General features: G+C 41.7%; 1 protein-coding gene across 1 annotated transcript in view; it reads right to left on the bottom strand.

The window, feature by feature from the left end:
- The window catches only part of pde11al (phosphodiesterase 11a, like), a 279256-nt gene that overhangs the window by 131352 nt on the left and 126423 nt on the right, over positions 1-21481 (bottom strand). The window lies entirely within an intron of this gene.

Here is a 21481-nt window from a genome sequence, read left to right on the forward strand (position 1 = left end):
TGGCATCCTACTTCCCTCAACCACCTGCTCCCTAAATGTCCCAACCCACCCTCAGCCATCTCACCTCCTTATCTTATGTACTGACCTTCTTCATAGGGGCTTTCAAAGTGTCTGTTAGACAGTTACATTTCAGAATATGGTGCTCAAGGTTGCAAAAATGGGCATATTTCAGACAATGTTCCTCCTTGCTGGATTTGTGGATTCCTGGATAGTTTCATGGAGCCTCCAATGCAGACATCCTTGAAAAGCATGTGAATAGTTTTTAAGATAACAAGGTGTAGAGCTGGATGAACACAGCAGGCCAAGCAGCGTCAGAGGAGCAGAAAAGCTGACGTTTTGGGTCTGGACTCTTCTTCAGAAGTTTTTAAGTTGATTTGGTTTTGAAACCGGATTTCAGGCTCAACATAATTTGTGGGTCAATATGTTGTTTCTTTTTTGCATTTGAAGGATTACTTTTCCAAAATCAGAAGATTTTGGAGAGTTTCTTTCTTCAATTCAATGTCTTTCTTTTTCTCTAGAAAGCATTTTGTTTTGGTGTTTGATTAGTGCTAACTTTTTATCCACTTTTATTTGATAAAATTTCCAAGAATATTTGGTTGATTTTGCATTTTTCTTTGCTGTATAGGGCAGAATCTCTCCTTGGCCCAGAATGGTGTGGGCCACAGTGAGAAATTTGGGTGAGATTTTGAACAAAATTCTTGAAGACCAAAATGTCGTATTTTCAAACCATGTCCTTGACATTGAGATGAATTTCTTGCTTGCGAGATGCGAGAGGCCAATGAGCAAGGATTCTCACTCACTATCTTCCTCATTATTTCATAATCTTGCCTCATTAATACATTGGTTCCCATTCTCACACCCACCTGATAGAAACTAGGTACCAGGAATTCCTGACGTGGAAGTCAGAATAGATAGTTGGCAACTTCAGTTCACCACTTGCTTCTCTGGATAGTCAACATGGACACTTGGCACCAACATCTCAGGGCACACTCCACTCGCAGTGGCCACACTCACCCCACATTCATGGATGTTAGTGTCCAATGTGTACCAGCTCCACTGCATCTTCAGGACACATCTCTGACCCATTTACATTACTGTACTGAACTTTACTGTTGCACTTTTGGGTGGACTGTAACCCTTCTTTGCAATGCTGCTGCAAGAACAGGAACAGACACCCAACTCAAAGACAGGAGCAGGGATCATCACAAGGCTGCCTGCGCACTCTCTTCATGCAGAATCAACTTGTGCCTTCCAGGATGTTCACAGTAATTCCTGCCTTGCTTTGCAATTTTGGACTTTGTCCCCTCAGGTAGATTCATGGCTCACAATAATTCCGTCTTATCTTGCTGTTCAGCACAGACAGAAAGTCAAGAGCTTGTAATGATTGCCAGCAGTCATCAGTGAAAGGGGTGGACTGTGTACTGTAGGGCATCATCCTACCTCAATGCCACACTATTTGGGCACCAATTTGTCCTCCAACTGCCATGTCCTGGGCCAACATCACAAACCATGCAGGCCACACCTCTGGGCCAACAGCATTTGACTGAATGCACAATATCTTCTTGAAAGATAGTGTCAGTGCCAGGAATCCTTGGATTTCCAACCAGAACTGAGTACTTTCAGCTTCAACAAAAGGGAGAACTGGGCTAGCACGGACCAAGAGGAACACCAATAGTGTATGATAAGTTGCTATTTAAGTGAGTATGGGACAAATGTGACAGAGAATTTTCTAGGCCAGTACATAAGGTAACAGGTAGAAACCCTCTACGATACTCAAAGAAAATGTAACAGCAAAAACATCGGAAGATTCAGCCTAAGAGTAACTTTGTCAAGCGTAGGGCAGCTTCACAATAACTGCAAAGTAATTAGAGTTCTTAGCAGGAATCTCTGTGTTGCGTTTGTTCATCACAGCTGGAGTAGTTAAAGCCCTACAACTGAGTTCAGTGCCTCAGGGCTGCAGATAAAAGGGGGGAAAAACATCAGCTAATGTTTCCAGTCCTGGTTACCACCCCAATAACTCCTATTAAAAGCAGCACGCAGCTGAACGTACATGATAGTAGCAATGCCCTCACCAATTAAGTAGCTTGTAGAAATCAGACCCTAATAATGACACCTTTGTAGTCAGAAAGGATGTATATTGCTCCAACGGTGCCATATCCTCAAATACTGCTACTTTTCTGGCCACAGTGTCATTAACATATGAGGAGGGGTGGAAGGGAGTAGGAGGCAGGCATTTTCACCTCTGCTGAGGAGCTATGGCCCCAATGACAAAGATGATATCTGAACTTTTTATTTCAAACTGGCAACATTTTGTTCTTCTGAGTGCTCTTACACAGGTATATTCACTCTGTTAGATTGAGATATCTTTGTATCAGCGGAAGCCAGAATCAAGTAGGAGGCCTCACTATTCAGCATTTCTATTCACCACTCAACATCGGAGCACACAGCTTTCTGGTGGGAAACAGGGTGGAGTCAATGATGGGGCTGAGCATTTCGCTGAATTATTTTTCACCTCTGCCCGGCCTAAGATTCAATGAATAATTGAGGCTGCAGAGGATGTGCAGAGAAGAAAGGGTTAGGCCTCACCCATGGCTTGCATCTTGGGAATTACAACAGGATGTCAGGTATTTCCCAAGGCCTTAAATTCTATATTGCCTTGAGGGAAGAGGAGGAAGAAAACATGCCTAGTTTTACGAACGCTGGTACAATGTACCCTTTCCTTCCTACCTACAAGAGACAAGGGCAAATTCCCATTACGATATTAGTGTGACACCAGCACTACCATTTCAGAGTTCCAGCTTCCACCCTTTTTTAACCAAATATGACTGACCAAATGTTTAGCTGCAGGAAGGAGCCAACCACCATTCTTGAAAGAGATAATCAATCACCTACAAGTCAGCTTCTTGCTTTGATTTTAGAAGTGCTTGCTGCTTTCTAGAATTTTTTTCTTAAAAATTGCTGAAATCTGAAGGAAATGATATGGCACTTGGACTTGGTCCTGACTGTAAGGGTTTTGTGGAGACCATGATCTTCCAGCGATGGGTGCCAAATTGCATATCCCACCACTTTATCTGCAGCATGGTATGTAGAATGAGAGGAAGTAATTCAACACATGGCAGGTAGCTAGATGGGGATAAAGAGGAGGAGATTGAGAAAAATTTTCAGCATGTGGTAATATCTACCCAGGGAGTTCAGGAAACAATTCTCCAACTTGAACCTCAGCGTGGAACAGTGGTGTGTGATAACTCTGTTTTACTAAGGACATCCTCACTGAAATCTGCCACCCACTGTAAGTACAACAACAACCTCAGAGCACAGGAAGAGCAGCATGGCCAGTTGTCGTAAAGATAAACTTGGCCATAATCTTTTCTGCAGATGGCTCCTTCCAGGCTGCAGCAGACAAAGTAACATCTCCCAGTTTGCCATTCAATGTTTGTTATGAATCCAAGTTTATAAACTTATTATATTTTGAAACTGTCTCTTTAATACCAGGAGAAATGGTACTGTTATGCAAGTCACATGATCTGCTTCAAATTCTGCCTGACAACAAGGCAGAAAGCAATAAAAAGCTTGGTCACTAGGGGAACAGTAAGGCTCAGAGTGAATTTTACTCGGAGTGAAGTGCAAAATCATTCCATCTACAATAAAAAGGCAAGAGTAAATTTGTTGATTGTTGACAGACCTTCAGTCTCCAAGCTATTGGACAAATAGAGACAGAGAGGGAGCTCTCACAGAAAAAGACTGCAGTTAGTATGGCTAGCAGGGAGGAAAGTCAACTACCAAGCAGAAAGGTGGAACGAAAGTGTTCTCTTGTCATTTCTGACATTTTCTTGCAAGCTACAGAATTCAGAAGACTTGTCCTGGTTGGGGGAGGGGGGTGGTGGCGAAGGAAGTACTGCCAGAGTGGGCCTTCCCAATATTAGGTTTGGAACTTCACTGGAAACTGAGAGATGGTTACTTGGCGTTATGATCAATAGAAGGGGAGAAGTGAACCCAGTGGAAAATGTCAGCAATGTTCAACTGATTCCTGTAACAATTGCAATTTCACAAAGACTACTCAGTGAGTATTTAACTGAGGCAGTGGTATTATCCATACCTCTGAGTCCGGGGCCCTGGGTTCAAGTCCGACCTGCTCTGGAGGTGTGTAATAACATTTCTGATGATTAGATTGATTAGGAAAATACCTAGAACTGTGGCATGACGTTTTCGGTTGTACTAAAGAATTGCAGAAGGAGGACATGTTTTTCTGACATTTATTGTATTACTTGACAGCTAAATAGTATTTAGTCAGTGTTGCTTTTCTTATTCTTTCCTGGAATGTGAGCAAACTGTGCAAGGCCAGCATTTGTTACCCATTCCCAAATGCTCTTGATTAGCTTGCTAGACCACTTCAGAGGGCAGGTAGGAGTCAACCTCATTGCTGTGGACCTGGAGTCACATGTACACCAGGTCAGGTAAGGGCACACCTCTCCCAATGAAAAGAAATGGACATTGGTAAACCAGGTAGATATTTAATGTCAAAAACCGCAGAGCTAGAAAAGCACAGCAGGTCAGACAGCATCCGAGGAGCAGGGAAACAATGTTTCAGGTCGGAACACTTCTCCAGGACTCTGAAGAAGAGTTCCAACCCGAAACATTGACTTTCCTGCTCCTCGGATGCTATCTGTTCTGCTGTGATTTTCCAGCTCCACATTTTTTGACTCTAGCTTCCAGTCCTTTCTGTCTCCAGGTAGTTACTTACAATATTGAAGAAACTGTCAGTAATGCTGCCATGAAACTATCTTTTGACTGTAAGTTTAATTAATTAATTGAATTTAAATTCCACTAACAGCAGTTTGAGATTTGAATCCATGTCCACTAAGCTTTCGTTTGGGCTGTGAATTACAAATCCAGTGGCATTACCACAATGCTCTGGTCTCTCCTGTCTTTGTTACAGCAGAAGTCTTACATGTTGAAATCTTGTCATGTCAGCCTTCCAGTCACTGGAAATTCAAACATCTTTTTAAAAGTTATTGGTCTTTATAGGGATCAGAAGATGTTGTATAAGGGAGGTCACTAATGTTTTATATTTCAAGGATACACTTGGCATTTCCATGTAGGAGAGCATGGGCTCCAAGCTCTGAGCAAAGCCTTATACCAAACTGACTGTGTTCTTGAACATTATCTGCAGGTTTTCTGACAAGCTTGAAAATGCACCAAGCATACCTGTGCATATGCATCATTTATGCGGTCAGCCATTCCACCAAGTTCCTCACCTTCAGCAGATTTCATCTAAGGTCTCACCTCCCAGTGAGCCAACACTTGTACCAACCTTTGTGTCTCTAGTCACAGATGTCTCACCTACTGCAGATTCTGCATCTAAGTTTCCTTTTAAAATACATATATTGTTCAGATATGAACTCTAAGGTTTTGGAGTAGATTTGAAGCTCGGGTTGTGGGTGTTGAGGTTGTTGAGGTTGGTTGGCTCGCCAAGCTGGTTTCTTGTTTCACAGACGTTTCATTACCATGCTTGGTAACATCCTCAGTGCAGCCTCCGATGAAGCATCGGTGTGTTTTCCTGCTTGGTTTTTAAACTCCGGAGTCTGTTTAGATGGATTGCCTCACTTTCGGTTTTCTTTCGTAGTGGAATGTATATGGGGTCGAGTTCAATGTGTTTATTAATAGCATGCTTCGTGGAATGCCATGCTTCTAGGTATTCTCGATCTTGTCTCTGCCTAGCTTGTCCCAGGATTTTGGTGTTGTCTCTGTCGAAGTGGTGGTTCTCCTTGTCCATGTGGATTGAGGTGAGTGAGTATTGGTCGTGTCTTTTTGTAGCCAGTTGGTGTTCATGTACTCTTGTTGTTAGTTTCCTTCCTGTTTGTCTGATGAAGTGTTTCTCGCAGTCTCTGCAGGGGATCTTGTAGATGACATTGGTCCTGTCCATGGCGGGGTGTGGGTCTTTAGTTCGGGTGAGCAGTTGTCGTAGGGTTGACATGGGCTTGTGTGCCACTCTGATGCCCAGCGGTCGTAGGAGTCTTGTGGTGAGTTCCAACGTGTTCCTGATGTAGGGTAGTGTGATGAGTGTGTCGGGATCATGTAGTATCTTTCTAATATTGTTCGCGTAGGCATCTTCTGACCCAGTTCTTTGGATATCCATTATCCTTGAACACTTGGAAGAGGTATTCTTCTTCCTCTTGGCCAAATTAGAGGAGATACACAAACTTATAAACAACACCCTCACCAGAATAAAATTCACCAGAGAGGAGGAGAAGAACAAACAGCTTCCATTCCTGGATGTCATGGTAGAGCGCAAGACAAATGGGGAACTGCACACGAAAGTACACCAAAAAGCCACGCACACAGACCAGGTACTGAACTTCAACAGTAACCATTCCAGCACACACAAACAAAGCTGCGTGCAAACACTATTTAAAAGGGCAACAACACACTGCAGCAACATGGAACTACGCCAAGAGGAAGAAGAATACCTCTTCCAAGTGTTCAAGGATAATGGATATCCAAAGAACTGGGTCAGAAGATGCCTACGCGAACAATATTAGAAAGATACTACATGATCCCGACACACTCATCACACTACCCTACATCAGGAACATGTCGGAACTCACCGCAAGACTCCTATGACTGCTGGGCATCAGAGTGGCACACAAGCCCACGTCAACCCTACGACAACTGCTCACCCGAACTAAAGACCCACTCCCCGCCATGAACAGGACCAATGTCATCTAAGATCCCCTGCAGAGACTGCGAGAAACACTACATTGGACAAACAGGAAGGAAACTAACAACAAGAGTACCAACTGGCTACAAAAAGACACGACCAATACTCACTTATCTCAATCCACATGGACAAGGAGAACCACCATTTCGACTGGGACAACACCAAGATCCTGGGACAGGCTAGGCAGAGACAAGCACGAGAATTCCTAGAAGCATGGCACTCCACGAAGCATGCTATTAATAAACACATTGAACTCGACCCCATATACATTCCACTACGAAGGAAAACCGGAAGTGAGGCAATCCATCTCAACGGGCCCCGGAGTTTAAAAACCAGGCGGGAAAACACACTGACGCTTCATCAGAGACTGCACTGAGGATGTTACCAAGCATGGTAATGAAACGTCTGTGAAACAACAAACCAGCTCGGCGAGCCAATGAACCTCAACAACCTCATCAGATATGAACTGGTGGCCGTAATGGTTTTCCTTTATCATTTCTGTCTCCCTGCTCTTTCAGTCTTTTCTATTCCAAAACTGCTTGACCACGTGGCAGTTTTGGGGTACTGAATGGAGAAGGAACAAGTGTAGAGTTGTGGTGAGGGGGAGATAGTTGTGTATACTTACACTGTCTGAATTTTGGAAATAATAAGTATGTGAGATCAGCGGGAAGTAGCATGAGGAAGAGCACTGGTATGAGGATACTGTCACCTTCAACTGTTTCAGCCTCATTGCTGGCCACTGCCTCAGTTATGGCCACTCCAATAATGGTGAGCATCTTTTCCCCCATTCGGGTAAAGACAGGAAGCCATGCTGTTCCCCATCCAGCCCACCAGTTCAATGCCACTACCTGCAGTTATGTGTCACTTTGTCCTGCCAGAGTGTGTCAGTTACATTGGAATAACATGTCTGAGCAAAATGGCTGTTGTGGTTGAAAAGCTGGAAGTGTGTGCACAAGCTGTGAATATGGGTTTGTGGCAGAGTGATGGTTGTGAGGATGAGGTGAAGCTTTATGTTGGCCATAAGCAATGATTGATAAAAACTATGGACAGGTGACGGTTAAGGCTGTGGTATATTGAAGAGTGTATACAGTTGGCAGGATATTACACTTGAACATCATTCATTGACTTTGACAACTCAAGTGAGGTAACTGAATTTCTGTCACCATTTCATCAAAGACTCCTGATATTCACTATTAAGCAATTTGGTTCCACTCCCTCCTGACAGTTTGTCTGGAGGTTCCAGGCTTTCCATGGAAAGATGACATCTCTTGTCCTCTGCATCAGTCCTCAAAGCAGCATCAAAAATATCTTGCACACCAATCTCTACTGTGATGTACCATTCAAGTGTGTCCCCTAGGTATAACTCACTCTTATAGTGAAGATAATTTTAATCAACCTGTTCAGACATGTTATGACAACTTCCAGCATTTCAACTACAATGCACCTGCTGTTTCAGTCGTACTTAAGTAACTTAAACTTATCACAGCCTCTCCCAATTCTGCACCTACTGTTCAGATGTGCAGCCATTTAACAGCATTGTGAACTGGCAGTTTGCTATAATCATTTAAATATACAAGCAGCAATCACTAGGTCTTTTTGGGTACTTTCAAACGTTGTGGTTTTAGTTTTTAAAGGGCATTAAAGACATAAAATCCAATTTGTCAGGCTTCATTTTCTTAATCCATTCATCTATCATACAGTCACAGAGACGTACACTATGGAAATGGACCCTTCGGTTCAACTTGTCCATGCCGACCAGATATCCCAAATTAATCTAGTCCCATCTGCCAGCATTTAGCCCATACCCCTCTAAACCCATACCTCTCTAAACCCTTCCTATTCATATACTCATCCAGATGGCTTTTAAATGATGTATTTGTACCAGCCTCCACCACTTCCTTTGGCAGCTCATTCCATACATGCACCACCCTCAGCATGAACAAGTTGCCCTTAGGTCCCTTTTAAACCTTTCTCCTCTCACCTTGAACCTATGCTCTCTAATTTTGGACTCACTCAGCCCAGGGAAAAGACCTTGGCCATTCATGCTCCTCATGATTTTATAAACCTCCACAAGGTCACCCCTCAGCCTCTGACATTCTAGGGAAAATAGCCCCACCCTACTCAGCCAGTCCCTATAGCGCAAACCCTCCAACCCTGGCAACATCCTTGTAAATCTTTTCTGAACCCTCTCAAGTTTCACAACATCCTTCCTATAACAGGGAGACCAGATTGCATGCAGTATTCCAAAAGTGGTCTAACCAACAGCTGCAAGATGACCTCCCAACTCCTATACTCAATGCACTGGCCAATAAAGGTAAGCATACCAAACGCCGCCTTCACTATTCTATCTACCTGCGATTCAAGGAATTATGAACCTGTACTCCAAGGTCTCTTTGTTCAACAAAACTCCCCAAGACCTTACCATTAAGTGTAGAAGTCCTGCCCTGATTTGCCTTTCCAAAATGCAGCACATCACATTTATCTAAATTAAACTCCATCTGCCGCTCCTCAGCCCATTGGCCCATTTGATCAAGATCCTGTTGTACTTTGAGGTAACCTTCTTCACTGTCCACCACACCTCTAATTTTGGTGTCATCTGTAAAATTACTAACGATACCTCCTATTTCATATCAATCATTTACATAAATGACGAAAAGCAGTGGGCCCAGCACTAATCCTTATGGCACACCACTGGCCACAGGCCTCCAGTCTGACAAGCAACCCTCCACCACCACCCGCTATCATCTCCTACCATTGAGCCAGTTCTGTATCCAAATGGCTGTACTCCCTGTATTCCATGTGATCTAACCTTGCTAACCAGTCTACCATTAGGAACCTTGTCAAACACCTTATTGAAGTTCGTATAGACCACATCCGCTGCTCTTCCCTCATCAATCCTCTTTATCGCTTCTTCAAAAAACTCAATCAAGTTAGTGAGTCACAATTTCCCTCGCACAAAACCATGCTGACTATCCCTAACCAGTCCTTGCCTTGCCTAATACCTATAAATCCTGTCCCTCAGGATTCCCTCCAACAACTTGCCCACCACCTATGTCAGGTTCACCAGTCTATAGTTCCCTGGCTTTTCCTTACCACCCTTCTTAAATAGTGGCATCACGTTAGCCAACCTCCAGTCTCCTGGCACCATACCTGTGGCTACTGATGATACAAATATCTCAGCAAGCGGCCCAGCAATCACTTCTCCAGCTTCCCACACAGTTGGAGGGTACACTTGATCAGGTCCCAGGGATATATCCACCTTTATGCATTTTAAGATGTCTAGCACCACCTCATCTGTAATATGAACACTTTTCAAGATGTCGTTTATTTCCCAAGTTCTTTAGTTTCCATATCCTTCTCCGCAAACACTAATGCAAAACACTCGTTTAGAATCCCCCCCCAATCTCCTACAGTTCCACACATAGGCGGCCTTGCTGATCATTAAGGGGCACTATTCTCTCCCTAGTTACCCTTCTGGCCTTAATGTATTTGTAGAGTCCCTATGGATTCTCCTTAGCCCTATTTGCCAAAGCTATCTCATATCCCCTTTTTGCCCTCCTGATTTTCCTCTTAAGTATTTTCCTACTGCCTTTATACTTGACCCCAGCTGTATATACCTGACATATGCTTCCTTCTTTTTCTTAACCAAAACCTCACTTTGTCTAGTTATCCAGCATTCCCTACACATACCAGACCTGCCCTTCACCAGAATTGGACCATACTGTCTCTGGACTCTCGTCACCTCATTTTTGAATGTTTTCCATTTTCCAGCCATCCTATTACCTGCAAACATCTACCCGCAATCAACTTTTGAAAGTTCTTGTCTAATATCATCAAAATTGGTCTTCCTCTCATTTAGAACTTTAACCTTTAGATCCTGTCTATCCTTTTCCATCACTATTATAAAACTAATCAAATTATGGTCACTGACACCACAGTGCTCCCCCACTGATATCTCAGTCACCTGCCCTGCCTTATTTCCCAAGAGTTGGTCAAGTTTTGCACCTTGTCTGGTAGGTACATCCACATACTGAATCAAGAAGTTTTCTTGTACACACTTAAATGTGTCTCTATCCAAGCCCTTAACATTATGGCAGTCCCAGTTTACGACTGGATAGTTAAAATCCCCTACCATAACCACCTTTTTATTCTTACAGATAACTGAGATCTCCTTACAAATTTCTTTGTCAATTTCCTGCTGACTACTGGGGGGTCTATAGTACAATCCCAATAAGGTGATCACCCCTTTCTACCCAAATAACTTCCTTGAACATATTCCCAGGAAATCCTCCCTAAGTATTGTTATCCCCAATCAAAAACACAACTGCCCCTCCTCTATTGCCCCCCTTTCTATCCTTCCCATAGCATCTACACCCAGGAATATTAAGCTGCCAGTCCTGTCCATCCTTGAGCCACGTCTCTGTAATCACTATAATATCCCAGTCCCATGTTCCCAACTATGCCCTGAGTTCTTCTGCCATACCTGTTGTTAGGCCTCTTGCACTGAAATAAATCATAGAATCATAGAATTCCTACAGTGTGGAAACAGGCCATTCAGCCTAATAAGTCTACACCGCCCCTCCGAAGAGCATCCCACCCAGACCCATTTCCCTACCCCTGCATTTCCCCATGTCTAACCCACCTAACCTAAACATCCCTGAACACTATGGGCAATTTAGCATGGCCAATCCACCTACCCTGCACATCTTTGGACTGTGGGAGGAAACCAGAGCACCCGGAGGAAACCCATGCAGATACAGGGAGAATGTGCAAACTCCACACAGACAGTTTCCCCGAGGCTGGAATCAAACCTGGGTCCCTGGTGCTGTGCGGCAGCAGTACTAACCACTGAGCCACTGTGCCACCATTTAATGCAGTTTAATTTATCAGTCCTACCTCGTTCTCTACTTTGTTCCTGCCTGCCCTGTCTTTTTGACTTGCTCCTTTTCCCAACTGTACCAGTCTCAGATCGATGTCTTTCCTCACAATCTCCCTGGGATTCCCCCATCTCACCAAATGCACACATACTCGCACACACATGCACACGCACACACATGCACACACAAACACATACAAGCTTAATTCCTCCTGAGCAGCTCTAGGAAATCTCACCTTCGGTATCAAAGTTCTCTTCCAATTCAGGCGCAATCTGTCCTTCTTCTCCAGGTCACTTCTACCCCGGAAGAGATTCCAATGATCCAAAAATGTGAATCCTTCTCCCCTGCACCAGCTTCTCAGCCACTCATTCATCTGCACTATCCTCCTATTCCTACCCTCACCAGCATTTAACACTGGGAGTAATCAAGATATTACTATCCTCAAAGACGTACTTTTTAAATTCCTGTCTAACTTCCTATATTCTCTCCTCAGAATCCTGTCCTTTTCTCTTCCTACGTTGCTGGTTCCAATGTATACAATGACCTCCTGCTGGTCATTCTCCCTTTTCAGAATATTCTGCACCCTCTCCGAGAAATATCCTTGGTCTTGATACCAGGAAAGCAACACACCATTCTGACATCTCATTGTCGGCTGCAGAAATGTCTGTCTGTGCCTCTAACTAGAAAGTCCCCTATCACAATTGGTTGGTTGGAACCTGGCGTACTCCTCGTTACGTTAGAACTAGTCTCAGTACCAGAAACCCGACAGTCAGTGGTAAATTCTGCACCACCCACCCCCCCAGCCCCCCCGCCCCGAGTCTATCACCCCTATGTTTTCCAAAACAGCACACTTGTTTGAGATCAGGGTAGCCACAGGAGACTGCTGTGTTACCAGCCTTCCTCTCCTACCTTTCTTAAAGGTATCCCATTTCTCCGAATGGGTCTTTGGTTTTCCTACCTACCTGAAACTGCCACCCATCGCACCCCCTAGCTCCTGCAAATCCCTCATTACCTCTAACTGCTGCCGCAACCAATCCATGCAATCCGACAGAATTTGCAACCCGACAGAATTTGCAACCAAACATGTTTCCTGCATACATAAACATTAGTAACATGTAAACTCTTCCTAATCTCCCACATCCAACAGGAAGAGCGCATTACTCTACTAAAGGCCATCTTTGCGTCTTATTCTCCAGATCCAGAAATAGCACAGTCTTACTGTTCTAAAACATTGCTCCAGGCTAACTTAGTACCTATGTTTTATATTTTTGAAGTTTAATCAAGAGACAGATCTCAATAAAAACATACAATCAAAAAAGAATCCACTCTACTCACTATTGTAGACTTATAAAAAAAAGTAAGGTTACACTTTAAAATAGCCACTGAGCTGCTCCCCTGCTGTGAGCTCCCCCACACAGGTTTCTTCAAGGTCAACTGTCAATTTCACTGTTTGTTCATTTTTCTTAGAAGAACTCAGATGTCTAGAGATTCTTAAAACCAAACAGCAGAGGCTGACAGCTGTGCAGGTTCACTGCTGGGTCAGACAGCTGTGCAGTTCTGAGGAAGGATCACAGACTCGAATCGTTAATTCTGTTTTTTCTTCACAGATGCTGCCAGACCTGCTGAGCTTTTCCAGCAGCTTTGTTTTTATGCACGTTCACTGCTGGGTCAGACAGTTGTGCAGCTTTATTTCTCCAGTTGTTTCACTTCCCACATTGTCATTGCTTTGTCTCTCTTCTTCCTTTTTAAAGTGTCATTGTTTTGTTTTGTTTGAGTATTTGACTACTTGTTTACATCAGTTTGCAAGTTTTATATAGCAGTAGATGGAGAATTTCTAGGTCCATCTTTACAATCAAGTTACTGAATTTAAAAATTGAACAGTAGTGAAGTTCATCCTGGTGCAAATCTCAAATTGAAACTTTGCAGCAAATACTTGACTTGTATTAAAGCATAAATGGGAAGCTAGAAGGCATGGTGTGACATAGAAGGTTATTAGGATACAGAGCAGGCCAAATGGTCCACTTCTGTTCCTATTTCATAGTTTATGTTAAAAATTTTCTGGGTGGTTATTAAAACAAGATTAGTTTTGACATTTAGCAGAGAATCAGATGAACATATGTTGCAGGACATTTCAAGAATATGGACAAATAACAAGAAATTGAGATTTGAGTCGACAGCTCTGATTTGCAGTTGATGTAGTTAAGGAAAAGTATACTGAGAGGAACTCATTTTGTGCCGATGAAAGATTCAGTATTTACTCGAGCAGTAACAATTAACTGACATACACTGAATGGCACAGATGTGAATTAATGGCACATTTTTCAATAGGCTGTACACCCGAATACATTCATAGAAATAGACCTGAATATTACATTGGGTTAAAACTGAAAGCTGAAATTAATGATCTAATGACAAATTAATTTAATTAACTTCAAATTAAAGATTAGACCCAATGTAAAGGTTAAAGCCATTTATCCAAGGAAGAGAACTAATCACAATTTAATGCATATCATCAAGGTCATTTTTGATTTATTACCTCAGATTACTGTTATTAATTAATGAATCTGTTCAGATATACTGACAGAATGGCCAGAATTCGTTTAACCGTAACAACTCTATTACATGGTAAATCTGACTTCTGGAGTCTGCGCATGCAGTTGTGCTGAAAAAGTCAGAACATGCTGCCAGAGAAAACCTGGTGCTGTGCAAATGTACACTGTAACAGTCATTGCAAATTGACTCAACACTGAGATGGCTGCAACAGCTTGCATTTGGATCACTTATCATTGGTTTTGTATTAAACATTGCTGAAAATGTTAAGGGTTAAATGAGATTTTAATGATAAATAATAACAATTGATGAACAACTTTCAGCTCCTAAAAATTAGTTTTACAATCGTGGACTGTCGTTTCCTGAGCTGAAAGATAATATTGGAGAGTTTAAAAAAATGAGTTCAGAGAAAGGATCACTGGACCCGAAACATTAACTCTGATTTCTCTTCACAGACGCTGCCAGGTCTGCTGAACTTTTGCAGTAACTTCTGTTTTTGTTTCTGATTTTCAGCATCTGCAGTTCTTAGGGTTTTTATGAATACATACATGTTTGTTGTGTTTTCCATCTGTGTCTTTTACCTCTCTTCATTAATCCCAAACTTGTTTTTGCAATCTTTAATTCACTTTGCCTACATACTTTAAATTTAAGTTATATTTTCTGCTTTAAACTTCCTGGTTTGGATTCGCTGTCTCAGTGAGGACACTTCAGTCTGATTGGAAGAAGACTTTCACTGTTTCTTGCCTGCTTCTTGAAACAGAGAACAGTTAAGTGAGGAATTTACACCAGAAAGCCCACAAACATTCTGACAAACTGTCAGTGAGTTAAGAATGTAAATACTGTTCTCTTAAAAGATTGGTAAATCTAAGCTATTGTGTTCAGCAGCCTTTTAAAGACATAAGCTTCAAATTTTCATGAACTTACCCATGATCACATGTCACTGTATAGATTCCAAGCGAAGTATAGTTGCAGATAGGGGTCGGTTAGCTCATTTAGCTGCGTGGATGGGTGGTTTGTGATGCCAACAGCATGGATTCAATTCCCATATCGACTGAGCTTATCACGAAGGTCCTGCCTGTTCAATCTCGCCCCTCACCCAATGTGTGGTGACCCTAAGGATAAACTCACCACTAGTTGCCTCTGTCTCTCTCGAATGCAAGGTCAGAAATCACATGACACCAGGTTATAGTCCAACAGGTTTATTTGAAAACCCAAGCTTTCAGTGTCTTACTCCTTCTTCAGGTGTTAGTGAGAGAGGTGATATCAGACACAAAATAAGTAAAAGATCAAATGGTCACACCATTGATGAGGATGTACTAAACAAACCTAAGATGTTGTTAACTCTTCAATCAATTAGAAGGTTTTAATTGATTAATATCTATATGTCAATCCCCAAATTCCTTTCAACTCCCTGTCCTGTGAGAACTAAAGGTTTTATCAGTGTAAAGATGAGATGACGTTTTAGGTCAAACAATGTGTGAAGCCTTGTTTAGAATCTGTTTGTGTTTTGGTTTGGAGTCAGACTGGTTTTATTTCCAAAGTAGGAATTTGTAAAACACCACATTGACTGACACACACACACACACACACACACACACACACACACATGAATCTATGGGGTAAATTCGTATTTGCAGATACATTCTATTTTGTTCAAAAAACAGACAATTTATAGACAATGTGGCGTTTTATGAATTCCTGCTTTGGAAATAAAACCAGTCTGACAGCAAAGCAAAACACAAACAGCAAACAGATTCTAAACAAGGTCTCACACCTAATATGCATTGTCTGACCTAAAATGTCACCTCTTCTTTACACTGATAAAACCTTTAGTTCTCACAGGACAAGGACTTGAAAGGCATTCAGGGATTGACATACACATATTAATCAATTAAACTTTCTAACTGATAAAAGATTTAACAGCATCTTAGGTTTGTTTAATACATCCTCATCAGTTGTGTGACCCTTTGGTCTTTTACTTATAAATTCTGTGTCTGATACTACCTCTCGCACTAACACCTGAAGAAGGAGCGAGGCTCTGAAAGCATGTCTTTTCAAATAAACCTGTTGGATTATAATCTGGTGTCGTGTGATTTCTGACCTTGTCCACACCAGTCCAACACCGGCACCTCCCCATCATCTCTAATGGGAGAGCAGCCCTCGGGAACAATGGTAACTTTACTTTAACAGTTACAGGTAATAGAGGAAAATCATACCAATACTTCAATCAGCATTGGGAACTGCATCAAGTTCAAGTGGGTAAAATTAAATTTTACAAATGGACCTCAGAAGGAGTAGGATCAATGTTTAAAATTACTCAAAGTTACTGCTCAGGATGCAAAGGAATCTTGGAATAAAAATCACTTCTGCTATTTAGGAATATACAAGAACATAGGAACAGGAGGAAACAATTTAACCCCACAAGCCTGTTCCACCCATCTTTGAGATCATGAATAATCTGTGATGTAACTCCATATTCTTACCAATGTATCACAGCCCTTATACTTCTAGTCAACAAATATATCTTTTTAACCTTGTTTTAAAATTCACAATTAACTTGGTGCTTCTACAGACACAATTCCAAACTTTTAGCATTCATTGTACAAAACAGTGTTTCCTAATTTCACTATTGAAAGTAGTTCCAACTTCTAGACAATGCCCTCAATCCTAACTTCCTCAACCAGCAAAAATAGTTTCCCTCTAACTATTCTGTTTCCTTAAATAACGAGGAAACTTTGAACAAATCACCAATTAACTTTCTAAATTCCAAGGCGTACAATCCGAAGATGCAAAATCCAGAAAGTAACACTAAATAGTATGCAAAGAATACTGGGAGAGATAGATAGGACCTGAAAGGAATGAGAAAGAGATTGTGTGAATTGCAGGTTAGAGGGAATGGAATAAAGTCTAAATTTGGATTTCAGTGCTTCTATGTGAATGTGTGAAATATAGTAAATAAGAATAGTGAGGTTGCAGACAGTCACATGGAATCATGACATTGTGATAATAGACATGGTCAAAGAAGGGCAGAATTGGGACTTCTATACTCCTGAATATAAGGCGCGTGGTGAAGAAAAAAAAGCAAGAGTTATTACAGTACTAAGGAGAACATTGCAAAGTTACAGAGAAGGGACACCCCAGTGGGGTACAGGATCAAATCTATTTGATGAGAGTTAAGGAACATAATTAGATCAACTGCATTATTTGCTAGTCTATTGGCCAACAACTAGTTGGAAAGATGTAGAGGAACATAACTGCAAGGAAATTACAGAAATACTGCAGTAGAAAATTCAGTCCAATAAAGCAAGGTGGCATTCTCGGACTTGATTTTTGAAAATGAAGTGGGCCAACTGGCTCAAGTATCAGAAGGTGACAGGACTCCAAAGATTGATTTATAAGATTAAGGTTGGCTATGGAAAAGGGCAAGGAGCAATTCAGAGTAAAAAGGAACTAACTGGGAGAAAGCCAACTCCATGGGGTATGAATTGATCTGGCTCAGAAGAAATGGAATCAAACTATAACTGAACAATGGGGTACCTTTAAAGAAGATGTAGTTCAAGTACAGTTGAGGTACAAAGGGGAAAAGTCAGACAATCAAATCCAGAGCACTTGGAGGATGAATGAAAAGACATAAACATAAAGCAGAAAGTGTGTATTTATGACAGACATGAGACAGTTATAATTGAGAACTAGGTCAATCATAAAAAGATTCAGAGTGGAAGTGAAAAGCAAGTAAGAAAAAAAATTACAAGAAGAGATTCAAGAGACCAAGGCTCCTTGGACAGCACCTTCCAAATGCACATTCACTACCATCGAGAAGGGCAAGGGCGGTAGACACAGGGACTCCACCACCGGCAAGTTCCTCTCCAAGCTACTCATTATCTTTACTTGTAAATATATAGGAATTCCATCATTGTTGCTGGATCAAAATCCTGAAACTCCCTCGCTAACAACATTGTGAGTGAATCTATACCAAATGTACCACAGCAATTCAAGAAGGCAGCTCACTATCATCTTGATGTGAAGAACTCCCTCCCACCATCCTCCCTCCACTGATGAATCAGTATTTCTCAATGTCGAACAACACTTGGAGGAAGCACTGAGGGTGGTAGTGATGCAAAATGTACTCCAGTGGGGGATTTCAATATCCACCACCAAGAGTGGCTCAGCAACAGCTGAACTGATCACGCTGGTCAGGTCATTAAGGACATGACGGTGGCAGATGGTAAGGGAACCAACAAAGGGCAAAAAAAACAACTTGACATCATTGTTACCAATCTGCCAACTGCAGGTGCGTCTATAAGAGTGCACAGTCCTTGTGGAAACAAAGTCCTGCCTTCACATTGAAAATAACCTCCATTGTACTGTGTGGCATTATCACCGCGCTAAATAGGACAGAATTTGAACAGATCTAGCAATTCAAGACTGGGCGTCCATGAGGTGCTGTGGGCCATCAACAGCAGCAAACTCCAGCATTGTCTGTAACCTCATGGCAAGGTATATCCTTCACTCAAGAATTACCATCAAGCCAGACGATCAACTCTAATTCAATGGAAAGTGCAAGAAGGCATGTCAGAAGCAGTAGTAGGCAAGAAGCCTGACATCATCCGGGATAAAAGCGGCCCACTTGACTGGCGCAGTCACAAGCATGTACTCCCTCCATCATCAACGTTCAGTCTAGGCAGTGTGTACTATCTACAAGATGCAATGCAAAAATTCACCAAGGCTCCTGAAAGAGTACCTTCCAAACCATGACCACTTCAATCTAGAAGAAGAAGGGCAGCATGGGAACACCAGCACCTGCATGTTCCCTTCCAAGCTACTTACCATCCTGACTTGGAAATATATTCCTGTTCCTTCACTGTCACTAGGTCAAAATCCTGGAATTCCCTCACTAAGGACATTGTGGGTCAATCTAGTTCAAGAAGGCAGCTCACCAGCATCTTCTCAATAGAAATTAGGAATGGGCAATAAATGCTGGCCCAGTCAGTGAAGCCCATATTCACTATATGAATAATATGAAATGACTGGCCAATAATACAAAGGGGAATCGAATACTCTCTGTGGGCACATCTGTTCAAAAAAGTGGCATGTGCAGGAGTAGGGCTGATTAGGGACCTAAAACAGGATTTAGACAGTGAGTCAAGGACATGGCTGAAGTATTAACCAAATATAATCATCTTCCTTGACAAAGACAGATGCAAGTTAAGAAGATCATGGTAAAAGAGGAGCAACTCAAATATTGGAAGGGCTTAAAATTGGCATTAAGACTGCCTTCACTTAAAATTAACAAGGCACCAGGACTAGATGAAGTGCATCCAAAGACCATGAAGGAATTCAGAACAGAAATTGCACAGCGTTACTTACAGTTTTTGAGTTTTCCTTAGACTCCGGGTGGTGTCAGCAGACTGGAGAATTGCAAATTTCACATCCTCATTTTAAAAAGTGTGTAAAGATCAGGCCAGCAATTCAAGGTTTAAGTTTGATTTTTAAAGTTTTAGTCGGTTTACCCTCAGTGGTGGGGCATTATAAAAATTTTATTTTGGACAAAATTAATAGTCACTTGGGCAACTTTTAATTAAGGAAAGCCAACACAGATTTGTTAAGGGCCAATAATGTTTAACTAATTTATTTGAGATTTTCACTTAAGTATCAGAGATGTTTGATGAGGGCAATGCTATTGATGTGGTGTATATGGACTTCTAAATGCATCCGACAAAGTACTGAACAATGGACATGAGCAAAGTTATAGCTCGTGGTCAGAAAAGGTTGGTAGTAACATCCTTGGCTGAGTGACAGAGAACAAAGAATATAGTGAAGAGTTATTTTTTGGACTGGAGGAAGGTTTATAGTGGAGATCTCTAAGGATGGATGTTAGGACTCCTGCACTTCCTAACATATATATTCGTGACCAAAGCCTTGGTATATGAGGCTAAATTTCAAAATCAGTGGATGAGTTGAAACTTGGATGCAGTCTGCACAATTAGCACAATGGTACAGAATTTGAAAAGAACAGAGAGTTTACTGCAATAGCAAACAAGTGGCAGATGAAATTGAATGCAGTGAAGCACGAAAAAAAATGTTCATAGGAAGAACAAAGAGACTCAATATAAACTAAAGGATTCAAGGGGTGAGGAGAGACAATTAGGTGTAGCTATGCATAGATCACGGAAAGAAACAAGACAGGTCAAGAGGATGGTTAATAAAGCAAATGGCATCCTGGACTTCAAGAATAGGGACTTGGAACAAAAAAAAAAGGAAGTGATGCCAGTCTGTATGAAACACTGGCTTTATAACAAATGAAGAACTATGTCTATTTCTGGGCACAACACTTTAGGAAGGATAGGAAGAAGTGACAAAGGGTGTATAATAATGGTTCCAGGGATGATGATCTTCAGTTTTGAAGGAACGTCAGAGAATTTGGATTGTGCTTCTTAGAGATAGGAAAGTTGTGAGATTCAACAAATATACTCAAAATTTTGAGAGGTCTGAACTAAATAGGCAGGAAGAAACTGTTCCAGATGTAGAAAGGCTCAAGAGAGTCCAAAATTAGAGGGCATGGGTTTAAGGTGAGAGGAGAAAGAGTTAAAAGTGACCTGAGGGGCAATGTTTTCACACAGAGGGTGGTGCATGCATCAAATGAGCTGCCAAATGAAGTGGTGGAGGTTGGTACAATTACAACATTTAAAAGGTATCTGGATGGGTAAATGAATAGGAAGGGTTTAGAGGGATATGGGCCAAATGCTGGCAAATGGGACTAGATTAATATAGAATATCTTGTCGGCATGGACAAGTTGGATTGAAGGGTCCATTTCCAAGCTGTACATCTCAATGACTCTATGACTCTAACCAGAGGACACAGATTAAAGCTTACATAAGGTTCTCAAAACTGTTCACAGTTTTCTGGCTGTGGTCTGACTGGTGTCTTATATAGTTTAAGCAAAACCTCCCTACTTTTATATTCCATTCCCTTTGAAATAAAGACCAACATTCCATTTGTCTTCCCTATTACCTGCTGAACTTGGATGATAGTTTTTTGAGATTTATGCGAAGACTCCTAACTCCCTCTGTACTGTAGATTTCTGCAGTCTTTCTCCATCTAAATAATATTCAGCTCCTCTACTCTTCCTGCTAAAGTGCATAACCTCACAGTTACCCACATTATGTTCCATGCACCAAGTTTGTATCATTCACTTAAACAGTCCTTATCCTCTACAGACTCTTTTTGTTATCACCACTTGCCTTCCCTCCTATTTTATGTTATCTTCAAACATTGCTATTGTACATGCGCTTTCCTCATCCAAGTCATTAATATATATTACAAATAATTGTCGCC

The sequence above is a fragment of the Rhincodon typus genome, chromosome 2, assembly GCF_021869965.1.
Source record: "Rhincodon typus isolate 14 chromosome 2, sRhiTyp1.1, whole genome shotgun sequence".
NCBI classification, from domain to species: Eukaryota; Metazoa; Chordata; class Chondrichthyes; order Orectolobiformes; family Rhincodontidae; genus Rhincodon; species Rhincodon typus.